Here is a 10,286-nt window from a genome sequence, read left to right on the forward strand (position 1 = left end):
CAGGCTCCTGAACCTGTGTGGATAACTTCACTCACCACAATGAGCCTCAGGTCCCACACCACCAGGTTCAGGAACAGTTATTACCCCTCAATCATGGTACTCCTGAACCAGAGGGGATAACTTCACTCACCACAATGAGCCTCAGGTCCCACACCACCAGGTTCAGGAACAGTTATTACCCCACAACCATCATGCTCCTGAACCAGTGTGGATAACTTCACTCACCACAATGAGCCTCCAGTCCCACACCACCAGTTTCAGGAACAGTTATTACCCCACAACCATCAGGCTCCTGAACCGGTGTGGATAACTTCACTCACCACAATGAGCCTCAGGTCCCACACCACCAGGTTCAGGAACAGTTATTACCCCACAACCATCAGGCTCCTGAACCGGTGTGGATAACTTCACTCACCACAATGAGCCTCAGGTCCCACACCACCAGGTTGAGGAAGTTATTACCCCACAACCATCAGGCTCCTGAACCGGTGTGGATAACTTCACTCACCACAATGAGCCTCAGGTCCCACACCACTAGGTTCAGGAACAGTTATTACCCCACAACCATCAGGCTCCTGAACCGGTGTGGATAACTTCACTCACCACAATGAGCCTCAGGTCCCACACCACCAGGTTCAAGAACAGTTATTACCCCACAACCATCAGGCTCCTGAACCAGTGTGGATAACTTCTCTCACCACAATGAGCCTCAGGTCCCACACCACCAGGTTCAGGAACAGTTATTAGCCCACAACCATCAGGCTCCTGAACCGGTGTGGATAACTTCACTCACCACAATGAGCCTCATGTCCCACACCACCAGGTTGTGGAAGTTATTACCCCACAACCATCAGGCTCCTGAACCGGTGTGGATAATTTCACTCACCATAATGAGCCTCAGGTCCCACACCACCAGGTTCAGGAACAGTTATTAGCCCACAACCATCAGGCTCCTGAACCAGTGTGGATAACTTCACTCACCACAATGGGCCTCAGGTCCCACACCACCAGGTTCAGGAACCGTTATTACCCAACAACCATCAGGCTCCTGAACCAGTGTGGATAACTTCACTCACCACAATGAGCCTCAGGTCCCACACCACCAGGTTCAGGAACAGTTATTACCCCACAACCATCAGGCTCCTGAACCGGTGTGGATAACTTCACTCACCACAATGAGCCTCAGGTCCCACACCACCAGGTTCAGGAACAGTTATTACCCCACAACCATCAGGCTCCTGAACCGGTGTGGATAACTTCACTCACCACAATGAGCCTCAGGTCCCACACCACCAGGTTGAGGAAGTTATTACCCCACAACCATCAGGCTCCTGAACCGGTGTGGATAACTTCACTCACCACAATGAGCCTCAGGTCCCACACCACCAGGTTCAAGAACAGTTATTACCCCACAACCATCAAGCTCCTGAACCAGTGTGGATAACTTCACTCACCACAATGAGCCTCCAGTCCCACACCACCAGGTTCAGGAACAGTTATTACCCCTCATCCATCAGGCTCCTGAACCAGCGTGGATAACTTCACTCACCACAATGAGCCTCAGGTCCCACCCCACCAGGTTCAGGAACAGTTATTACCCCACAACCATCAGACTCCTGAACCAGTGTGGATAACTTCACTCACCACAATGAGCCTCAGGTCCCACACCACCAGGTTCAGGAACAGTTATTACCCCACAACCATCAGGCTCCTGAACCGGTGTGGATAACTTCACTCACCACAATGAGCCTCAGGTCCCACACCACCAGGTTCAGGAACAGTTATTACCCCACAACCATCAGGCTCCTGAACCGGTGTGGATAACTTCACTCACCACAATGAGCCTCAGGTCCCACACCACCAGGTTGAGGAAGTTATTACCCCACAACCATCAGGCTCCTGAACCGGTGTGGATAACTTCACTCACCACAATGAGCCTCAGGTCCCACACCACCAGGTTCAAGAACAGTTATTACCCCACAACCATCAAGCTCCTGAACCAGTGTGGATAACTTCACTCACCACAATGAGCCTCCAGTCCCACACCACCAGGTTCAGGAACAGTTATTACCCCTCATCCATCAGGCTCCTGAACCAGCGTGGATAACTTCACTCACCACAATGAGCCTCAGGTCCCACCCCACCAGGTTCAGGAACAGTTATTACCCCACAACCATCAGACTCCTGAACCAGTGTGGATAACTTCACTCACCACAATGAGCCTCAGGTCCCACACCACCAGGTTCAGGAACAGTTATTACCCCACAACCATCAGGCTCCTGAACCAGTGTGGGTAACTTCTCTCACGACAATGAGCCTCAGGTCCCACACCACCAGGTTCAGGAACAGTTATTACCCCACAACCATCAGGCTCCTGAACTAGTGTGGATAACTTCACTCACCACAATGAGCCTCAAGTCCCACACCACCAGGTTTAGGAACAGTTATTACCCCTCAACCATCAGGCTCCTGAAACAGTGTGGATAACTTCACTCACCACAATGACCCTCAGGTCCCACACCACCAGGTTCAGGAGCAGTTATTACCCCTCAACCATCAGGCTCCTGAACCTGTGTGGATAACTTCACTCACCACAATGAGCCTCAGGTCCCACACCACCAGGTTCAGGAACAGTTATTACCCCTCAATCATGGTACTCCTGAACCAGAGGGGATAACTTCACTCACCACAATGAGCCTCAGGTCCCACACCACCAGGTTCAGGAACAGTTATTACCCCACAACCATCAGGCTCCTGAACCGGTGTGGATAACTTCACTCACCATAATGAGCCTCAGGTCCCACACCACCAGGTTCAGGAACAGTTATTAGCCCACAACCATCAGGCTCCTGAACCAGTGTGGATAACTTCACTCACCACAATGAGCCTCAGGTCCCACACCACCAGGTTCAGGAACAGTTATTACCCTACAACCATCAGGCTCCTGAACCAGTGTGGATAACTTCACTCACCACAATGAGTCTCAGGCCCCACACCACCAGGTTCAGGAACAGTTATTACCCCTCATCCATCAGGCTCCTGAACCAGCGTGGATAACTTCACTCACCACAATGAGCCTCAGGTCCCACACCACCAGGTTCAGGAACAGTTATTACCCCACAACCATCAGGCTCCTGAACCAATGTGGGTAACTTCACTCACGACAATGAGCCTCAGGTCCCACACCACCAGGTTCAGGAACTGTTATTACCCCACAACCATCAGGCTCCTGAACCAGTGAGGATAACTTCACTCACCACAATGAGCCTCACGTCCCACACCACCAGGTTCAGGAACAGTTATTACCCCTCAACCATCAGTCTCCTGAAACAGTGTGGATAACTTCACTTACCACAATGAGCCTCAGGTCCCACACCACCAGGTTCAGGAACAGTTATTACCCCACAACCATCAGGCTCCTGAACCAGTGTGGATAACTTCACTCACCACAATGAGCCTCAGGTCCCACACCACCAGGTTCAGGAACAGTTATTACCCCATAACCATCAGGCTCCTGAACCAGTGTGGATAACTTCACTCACCACAATGAGCCTCTGGTCCCGCACCACCAGGTTCAGGAACAGTTATTACCCCACAACCATCAGGCTCCTGAACCAGTGTGGATAACTTCACTCACCACAATGAGCCTCAAGTCCCACACCACCAGGTTCAGGAACAGTTATTACCCCTCAACCATCAGGCTCCTGAAACAGTGTGGATAACTTCACTCACCACAATGACCCTCAGGTCCCACACCACCAGGTTCAGGAGCAGTTATTACCCCTCAACCATCAGGCTCCTGAACCTGTGTGGATAACTTCACTCACTACAATGAGCCTCAGGTCGCACACTACCAGGTTCAGGAACAGTTATTACCCCTCAATCATGGGACTCCTGAACCAGAGGGGGTAACTTCAATTGCCCCATCACTGAAATGTTGCTACAACCTATGGACTCACAGTAAGGGACTTTTCACCTGATGTTCTTGATATTTATTGCTTATTTATTTATTATTATGATTTTCCTTTTCTTTCTTTTTGTATTTTCACAGTTGTTTTTGTTTCTCCATCTTGTTATATGTGGCCTTTCATTGATTCCATTATTTTTCATGTTATTTCTTTTTTCTTTGTATTGTAAATGCCCACATGAAAATGAATCTCTGGGCTGTATATGATGATACATATGTACTTTATAATAAATTTACTTTCAACTTTGTGGGCAGAATCTTGTCAGTTCCAACAACAGACTGCATTTGGGAAGGTAGGTAGTGATATAAAAATTACTGTATGTTATAATAAATAAATAGGATCAAATAAATAATAAATAGTTAAATAGATAGATTGAAATAAGCTTCACTTGCCCATCAATGAAATGTTCCTGTAGCCAATGTCTCTTTCAAAGTCTCTTCATCTCATGCTCTTGATATGTATTGCTTTTTTATTTGCTAATTATTTTTCTTTCTGTCTTTTTGTATTTGCACAGTTTCTTGTCTTTTGTACTCTGACTCAATACCCAAGTTGCTGAAGTCTGTCATTGATTCCGTTAAGGTTATTATTTTTTTATGGACTAATTGAGCATGTGCACAAGAAAATGATGTTCATCAGTACAGCTGGAACGAAGGCAGGACAGCAGCTACACTTTATTATTTGGTCAGCATTTTAGCTGGCTGCACCGCTGCCTGGTACGGGGTAGGGAGTCAGGGAGCTGAGCACAGGACTGAAGTAGGCTGTAGAGAGTTGAAAACTCCATCAGAGGTACTAGCCTCTGTAGAATCCAGGACATCTTCAAAGAGCTGTTCCTCAGAAAGGCACCGTACATCATTAAGGACCCCCATCACCCAGGAAATGCCCTCTTCTCATTGCTATCATCAGGGAGGAGGTACAGGAGCCTGAAGGTCATTCAGGAACAGCTTTTTCCCCTCTGCCATCCAATTTCTGAATGGACATTGAACCCATGAACACTATGTCATTAATTTTTTAATTCTGTTTTGTACCACTTATTTAACTATTTAATATACATTTATATTTACTGTTATTCTGCTTTTTTCTCCATTATTATGTATTGCATTGTACTACTGTCATAAAACAACAAATTTCACGACAGGTGCTGGTGATATGAAACCTGATTCTGGCCTCGGAGACATGCATGTACTTTAATAATGAACGAACCTCCTGGACAATATCATCTACAGTTGCAACTGTGGAATGCATTTGGGAAGTCGGGTAGTGAGCTTCTTGCTGTGGGACATCCCCGCGCTTTGAACTGCTCCTCTGTCCCCACCACAAGAAACAGCAGAGTCACTCCATCACTGTGCAATATCTTTGCTTTATTTTTCTGACATTTCATTCCAGCCTTCTTTGTATTGTCATTAATTAACAATTTAAGAATCCATCACATCAATTTGTGAGATATGTACAGCAGTTTGACCACAGCTAAATCAATAAATATATTCTGAAAAATATCTCTACAGACTATTTTATGCTACTTAATTACCACATATTTCCAAAGCAAAACATTGTACCTCTATGAGGAATTGATATTTTAATAAAGGAACACTAAAAACATTTTAACTGGCTGACGTAATCCCCAGCGTAAAAGTTATATCTTAATAACTGGATGAGCTGTTCTATTTCATGACGAATTATTGCTGTCCTACTAATTAGCCTTTTGTTAAGCACATACAGCACTGTGCAAGAGTCGAGGCACAGTCTGTGAACAGTGAGAGTTGTACAATGTATACATCCTCTGATATTAAATGGAACCATTGAACACATATGTATACCGACAGTGCCCAAGACCTTTGCACAGTACTGTAGTAATTTTATGTATTGCACTGTAATGCTGCCTCAAAAACACAAACATCATGACGTGTGTGAGTGCTGATAAGCCTGATTCTGAACTGGGTCTCATTCAAGGACTGAGACTGGGAAGGGGGCAGGGGTAGGGGAATCATGGTTGGGAAAAGGGGAAGACAGGGGGGTGGGAGTGGGAAACACCAGAGAGACATTCAGTAATGATCAATAAACTGATCGTTTGGGAATCAAGTGACCTTGCCTGCTGTCTCCGGGCTACCTGCTCCTGCAGCAACCCCACCCCGGCACTCTTCTCTGCCACCTGTCCCACACCCCTCCCTCCTGTGGCACCCCCACCCTCACCATTCCCAACACCCTTTGCTCCTGCCAGATTTACAAACTCGCTCTCCGTTCCACATTGACAAATACAGAACTGTGCACAAGTCTGAGGCACCCTAGCTATATAACTGTGCCGAAGACACTTGAACAGAAGTGTGAGCAAGATAGAGCTTCATGTGAAAGTGAGATTGGGAGAAAGGGGCATTTTGTGGTGTGCGTTTACACTGGAACGCTGGATACAGGTGCAAGACAAACCTATACTCAAGGCCAGTGACTTGATTGGACGTGACCTGATTTTCAAACTCAACAATGTTTGCCAGCACAATACACCGCCTTTCCCTAGCTCCCCAGGATGGTCAGAATTGAGAGTGTGTGCGATTCTGAGCACTCTTCAAAAGCCTTTACCAACTTTATTCTAATGAGGGGGAGGACGGCATTGCATTTCCCCTCTTAAAAAATTGTTTTCCCTGCAAACCTTAAAAAATAAGATCCGAGGATTGTGAATTCAGCTTGCAAGAATGACCAAATCCAGAAATATTTATGTGCCGAGGTAATTGTAACACTGTATAATCATTATTTCTACCTTCCTTCTCCAAAATAGCCACAACTACGAGGAAAGTTTGAGCTAACTTGGGCTTTTCTCTCTGGAGTGAGGGAGGACGAGAGGTGATTTGGTTGAAGTCTACAAGATTACAAGAGGTATGTGGACGGCCAGAAACTTTTTTCCTAACATGGAAATAAGACGCACAATTAAACACGAGAAAATCTTCAGATGCTGGAAATCTAAAGCAACACACACAGACACAGACACACACACACACAAACACACACACACACACACACAAAATGCAGGTCAGACAGTGTCTATGGTCAGAGTAACACACACAAAATGCTGGAGGAACTCAGCAGGTCAGACAGTGTCTAAGGACAGAGTAACACACACAAAATGCTGGAGGAACATGGCAGGTCAGACAGTGTCTATGGACAGAGTAACACACACAAAATGCTGGAGGAACTCAGCAGGTCAGACAGTGTCTATGGACAGAGTAACACACACAAAATGCTGGAGGAACTCAGCAGGTCAGACAGTGTCTATGGTCAGAGTAACACACACAAAATGCTGGAGGAACTCAGCAAGTCAGACAGTGTCTATGGACAGGGTAACACACACAAAATGCTGGAGGAACTCAGCAGGTCAGACAGTGTCTATGGACAGGGTAACACACACAAAATGCTGGAGGAGCTCAGCAGGTCAAACAGCGTCTATGGACAGAGTAACACACACAAAATGCTGGAGGAACTCAGCAGGTCAGACAGTGTCTATGGACAGAGTAACACACACAAAATGCTGGAGGAACTCAGCAGGCCGGGCAGCATCTTTGGAAATGAGTGAACAGTCGATGTTTTGGCCGAGACCCTGCTTCAGGACAAATGCAGGAATGCAGCAGCCTGACCTGCCGACTTCCTCTAGCCTCTTGCGTGTGCTGTTTAAGGTGATTGACGGAAGGTCCGGGGAGGGGGAGGAGGGGACGTCAAAGGTAAGGTTTTTACACCGTGAGTAGTGTGTGCGTGGAATATCCTGCCGGGGTGGCGGCAGAGGCAGATACATTAGGGGCATTTAAGAGGCTTTTAGATAGTTACATGAGAATAGGAAAATAATGGAGGGCTATGTAGGGCAGAAGGATTAGATTGATCGTAGTTAGAAAAGAGGTACGGTGTTGTAAAGTTAAAATAGAATCTGAAACCCCTCCCTCATTTCCTTTATATATGCGTTGCTTAAAGGGCAGGGCAGGGCAGGGCAGGTCAGTGGCAGAGTCTCGAAAGAGGGGAACTGAGTTACAGGATCCGTGACCTCTCAGTGAGAACTGACACGTGAGGAATTCCTTCTTGTAGAGAGTGGTACAGACCAGGAATTCCTGTATCCCGGAGCAATATGGAGGCTGGATCATTACTGGGTGGCCGGGTGGAGGTATGAGGTGCTCCTGCCCTCAGCTAACCTGCAGGTCACCCTTGGGCACCGTGTAGAACCTGCTTAGCTGCGGCCTGCTTAACCCCCCACCGATCGGGGTCACGAGAAGCCATGGGAGCAGGTGGTGGATGGTCGTACGAGCAGCCGGTGCAGATCACAATCCTGGTTATGTGACCACTGACACCAGGCAGACAATCTCTGAAGAATGTTGATAATGGCTGGAGACACCCGTCTTGTAAAGACACTGGGCAGTCTTTACAAGAAGGGAATGGCAAACCAGTTCTGTAGAAAAATTAACCAAGAACAATCATGGTCATGGGTAAGATCGTGATCACCTGCTTCATATGACATAGAGATGATGTCATTCGACTCAGCGCATAATGACGATGACAGTGACGTTTATCGGGAACAGCCTTAAGGGATTAGAGAATTGCGGGTAGTGGAAGCTGCCACCAAGGGTGCCCGGGGTGGATCACCCAGAACGTAGCGAATAGCCAGTAAGGCTTGGGGGTGCAGTGCTTACTGTGTCTCATACCTACCCCTCATGCAAACTGCTGGCAATTAAGATTATTTGAAGTACTCTCCCTCCTACCACTAAAAAAGAGTGAAGATAGAGAACCAGATCTTGCACATTCTAATCCACTCCAGACCCTGTGCCCAGCACCCGTGTGTACGTCGACACACACTGGGAGCACTTCCGTTTTACAACCCCTATCGCTGCGCTCAAAGCCCGCCCCCATCATCCAGACCTCCAGCCTTCTGAGTGCTGGCCTCCATTTTCAACACTCCGTCTAAGCTTTGAGATTCTCTCTGCTTTTGCTTTGCTCTTTAAGGTGCTCGAGACCCAATTTTTTTTTTAAACTATGAATTCCAAGTTCTGAGTGGGAGTTTCCTTTTAATATATTAAGTCTTGAAAAATGACCAGAAGAATGGGGGGGGGGGGGTGGGGGGTGAGCATAATCCGTCTCAGATATCCTTTCCTGCTCTGGGTGACGGATCTCAAAATCATCCGTCCAAAAACCGAGCTGAGTTAATCATTTCTGGAATTGTATTGCACAAAATCCCAATCTTTTCTTTGGTGGATCCCAAGAAGCGCTGAGGTCTCGTTTTGCACAAGCCCAATGCGTATCTTCTATCCCTTCCTTTTGTTTCTCCGTGCAGGAGGAGGGAACTCCTCTTGATATTTTCTGTCTTGCCACCCATCAGCCTGCGGCGAGGTGCACGAGCCCAGCAACAAGTTTCGCAGGAGCAGCTCGTCTGAGTGGGGTATCCGGATGTGGTGAGTGGTTCTAAAGTCGCCAGCGCAGACAAGCCACTGGAGGACCAATCCAGAAAGGACCAAATGGGCTTCGATGGCCATGAAATGGGTCTTCAAGAATGGCTGTGGATGGAGAGGACGCTGGCAAGTGAGACCAACAATAAGGGGTTGAAAATCAAAGGCAGGTTTGGGCAAACCCAGCTGGGAATCTGGGAGAATCTCCCATTGCTGGAAACCAATGGAAATATAGAAACTCTCTCTCTCTCTCCCACAGAAAAAAGTCAGTCAATAGTGGACTTTGGGAGAAATGGGTTAAAGTTACAAGGTAGGAGAGGATAGATGATGATGAGGGGACGATGGAGACGAGTGAGAGGACTGATGTTGCATTTTACAGGGTGATGATGAGAAGACATGGCTAAGATAGGATAGGAACTCCAGGGTCACTTAATCAACCCTGAAGTTCATAGGTCATGTTATCAGCCCTGGGGCTTAGAGCCATTATATCAATCCTGGAGTTCCAGGGTCATCATAACCACCCTGGGGTTTAGGGGCCGGGTCACCAATCCCAGCCTAGTTCATGGATGAACCAGCCCCAACTGAGTAAATGCTTCTCCTGGAGCTGGAGCTGGGTTGTCTGAGATGCACTGGAGTGCTGCGGAGTGAGGGGTGATGTCAAGTTTTCGAGGGAGAGGACCTTTGAGCCTCTTGGGACTGAAAGAAAAAGGAAACCTGACACTCAGAAGGTCTGGCATCTCCAGAATCCTTTACCTCAGAGAATGGGAACGTGTAACACTGAGGTTCACAAGTATTTGAAACAGAAGGTCACCAGATCGAAATTGGACCAGGCAGTGCATCATCCACTGCTGGGACTAAAGTTCTCCGTCTGTGGCGAATAAACTCTTAAGAGACTAATTACTTCTTCAACCAA

The sequence above is a fragment of the Hypanus sabinus genome, chromosome 11 (genome assembly GCF_030144855.1).
Source record: "Hypanus sabinus isolate sHypSab1 chromosome 11, sHypSab1.hap1, whole genome shotgun sequence".
Classification (NCBI taxonomy): Eukaryota; Metazoa; Chordata; class Chondrichthyes; order Myliobatiformes; family Dasyatidae; genus Hypanus; species Hypanus sabinus.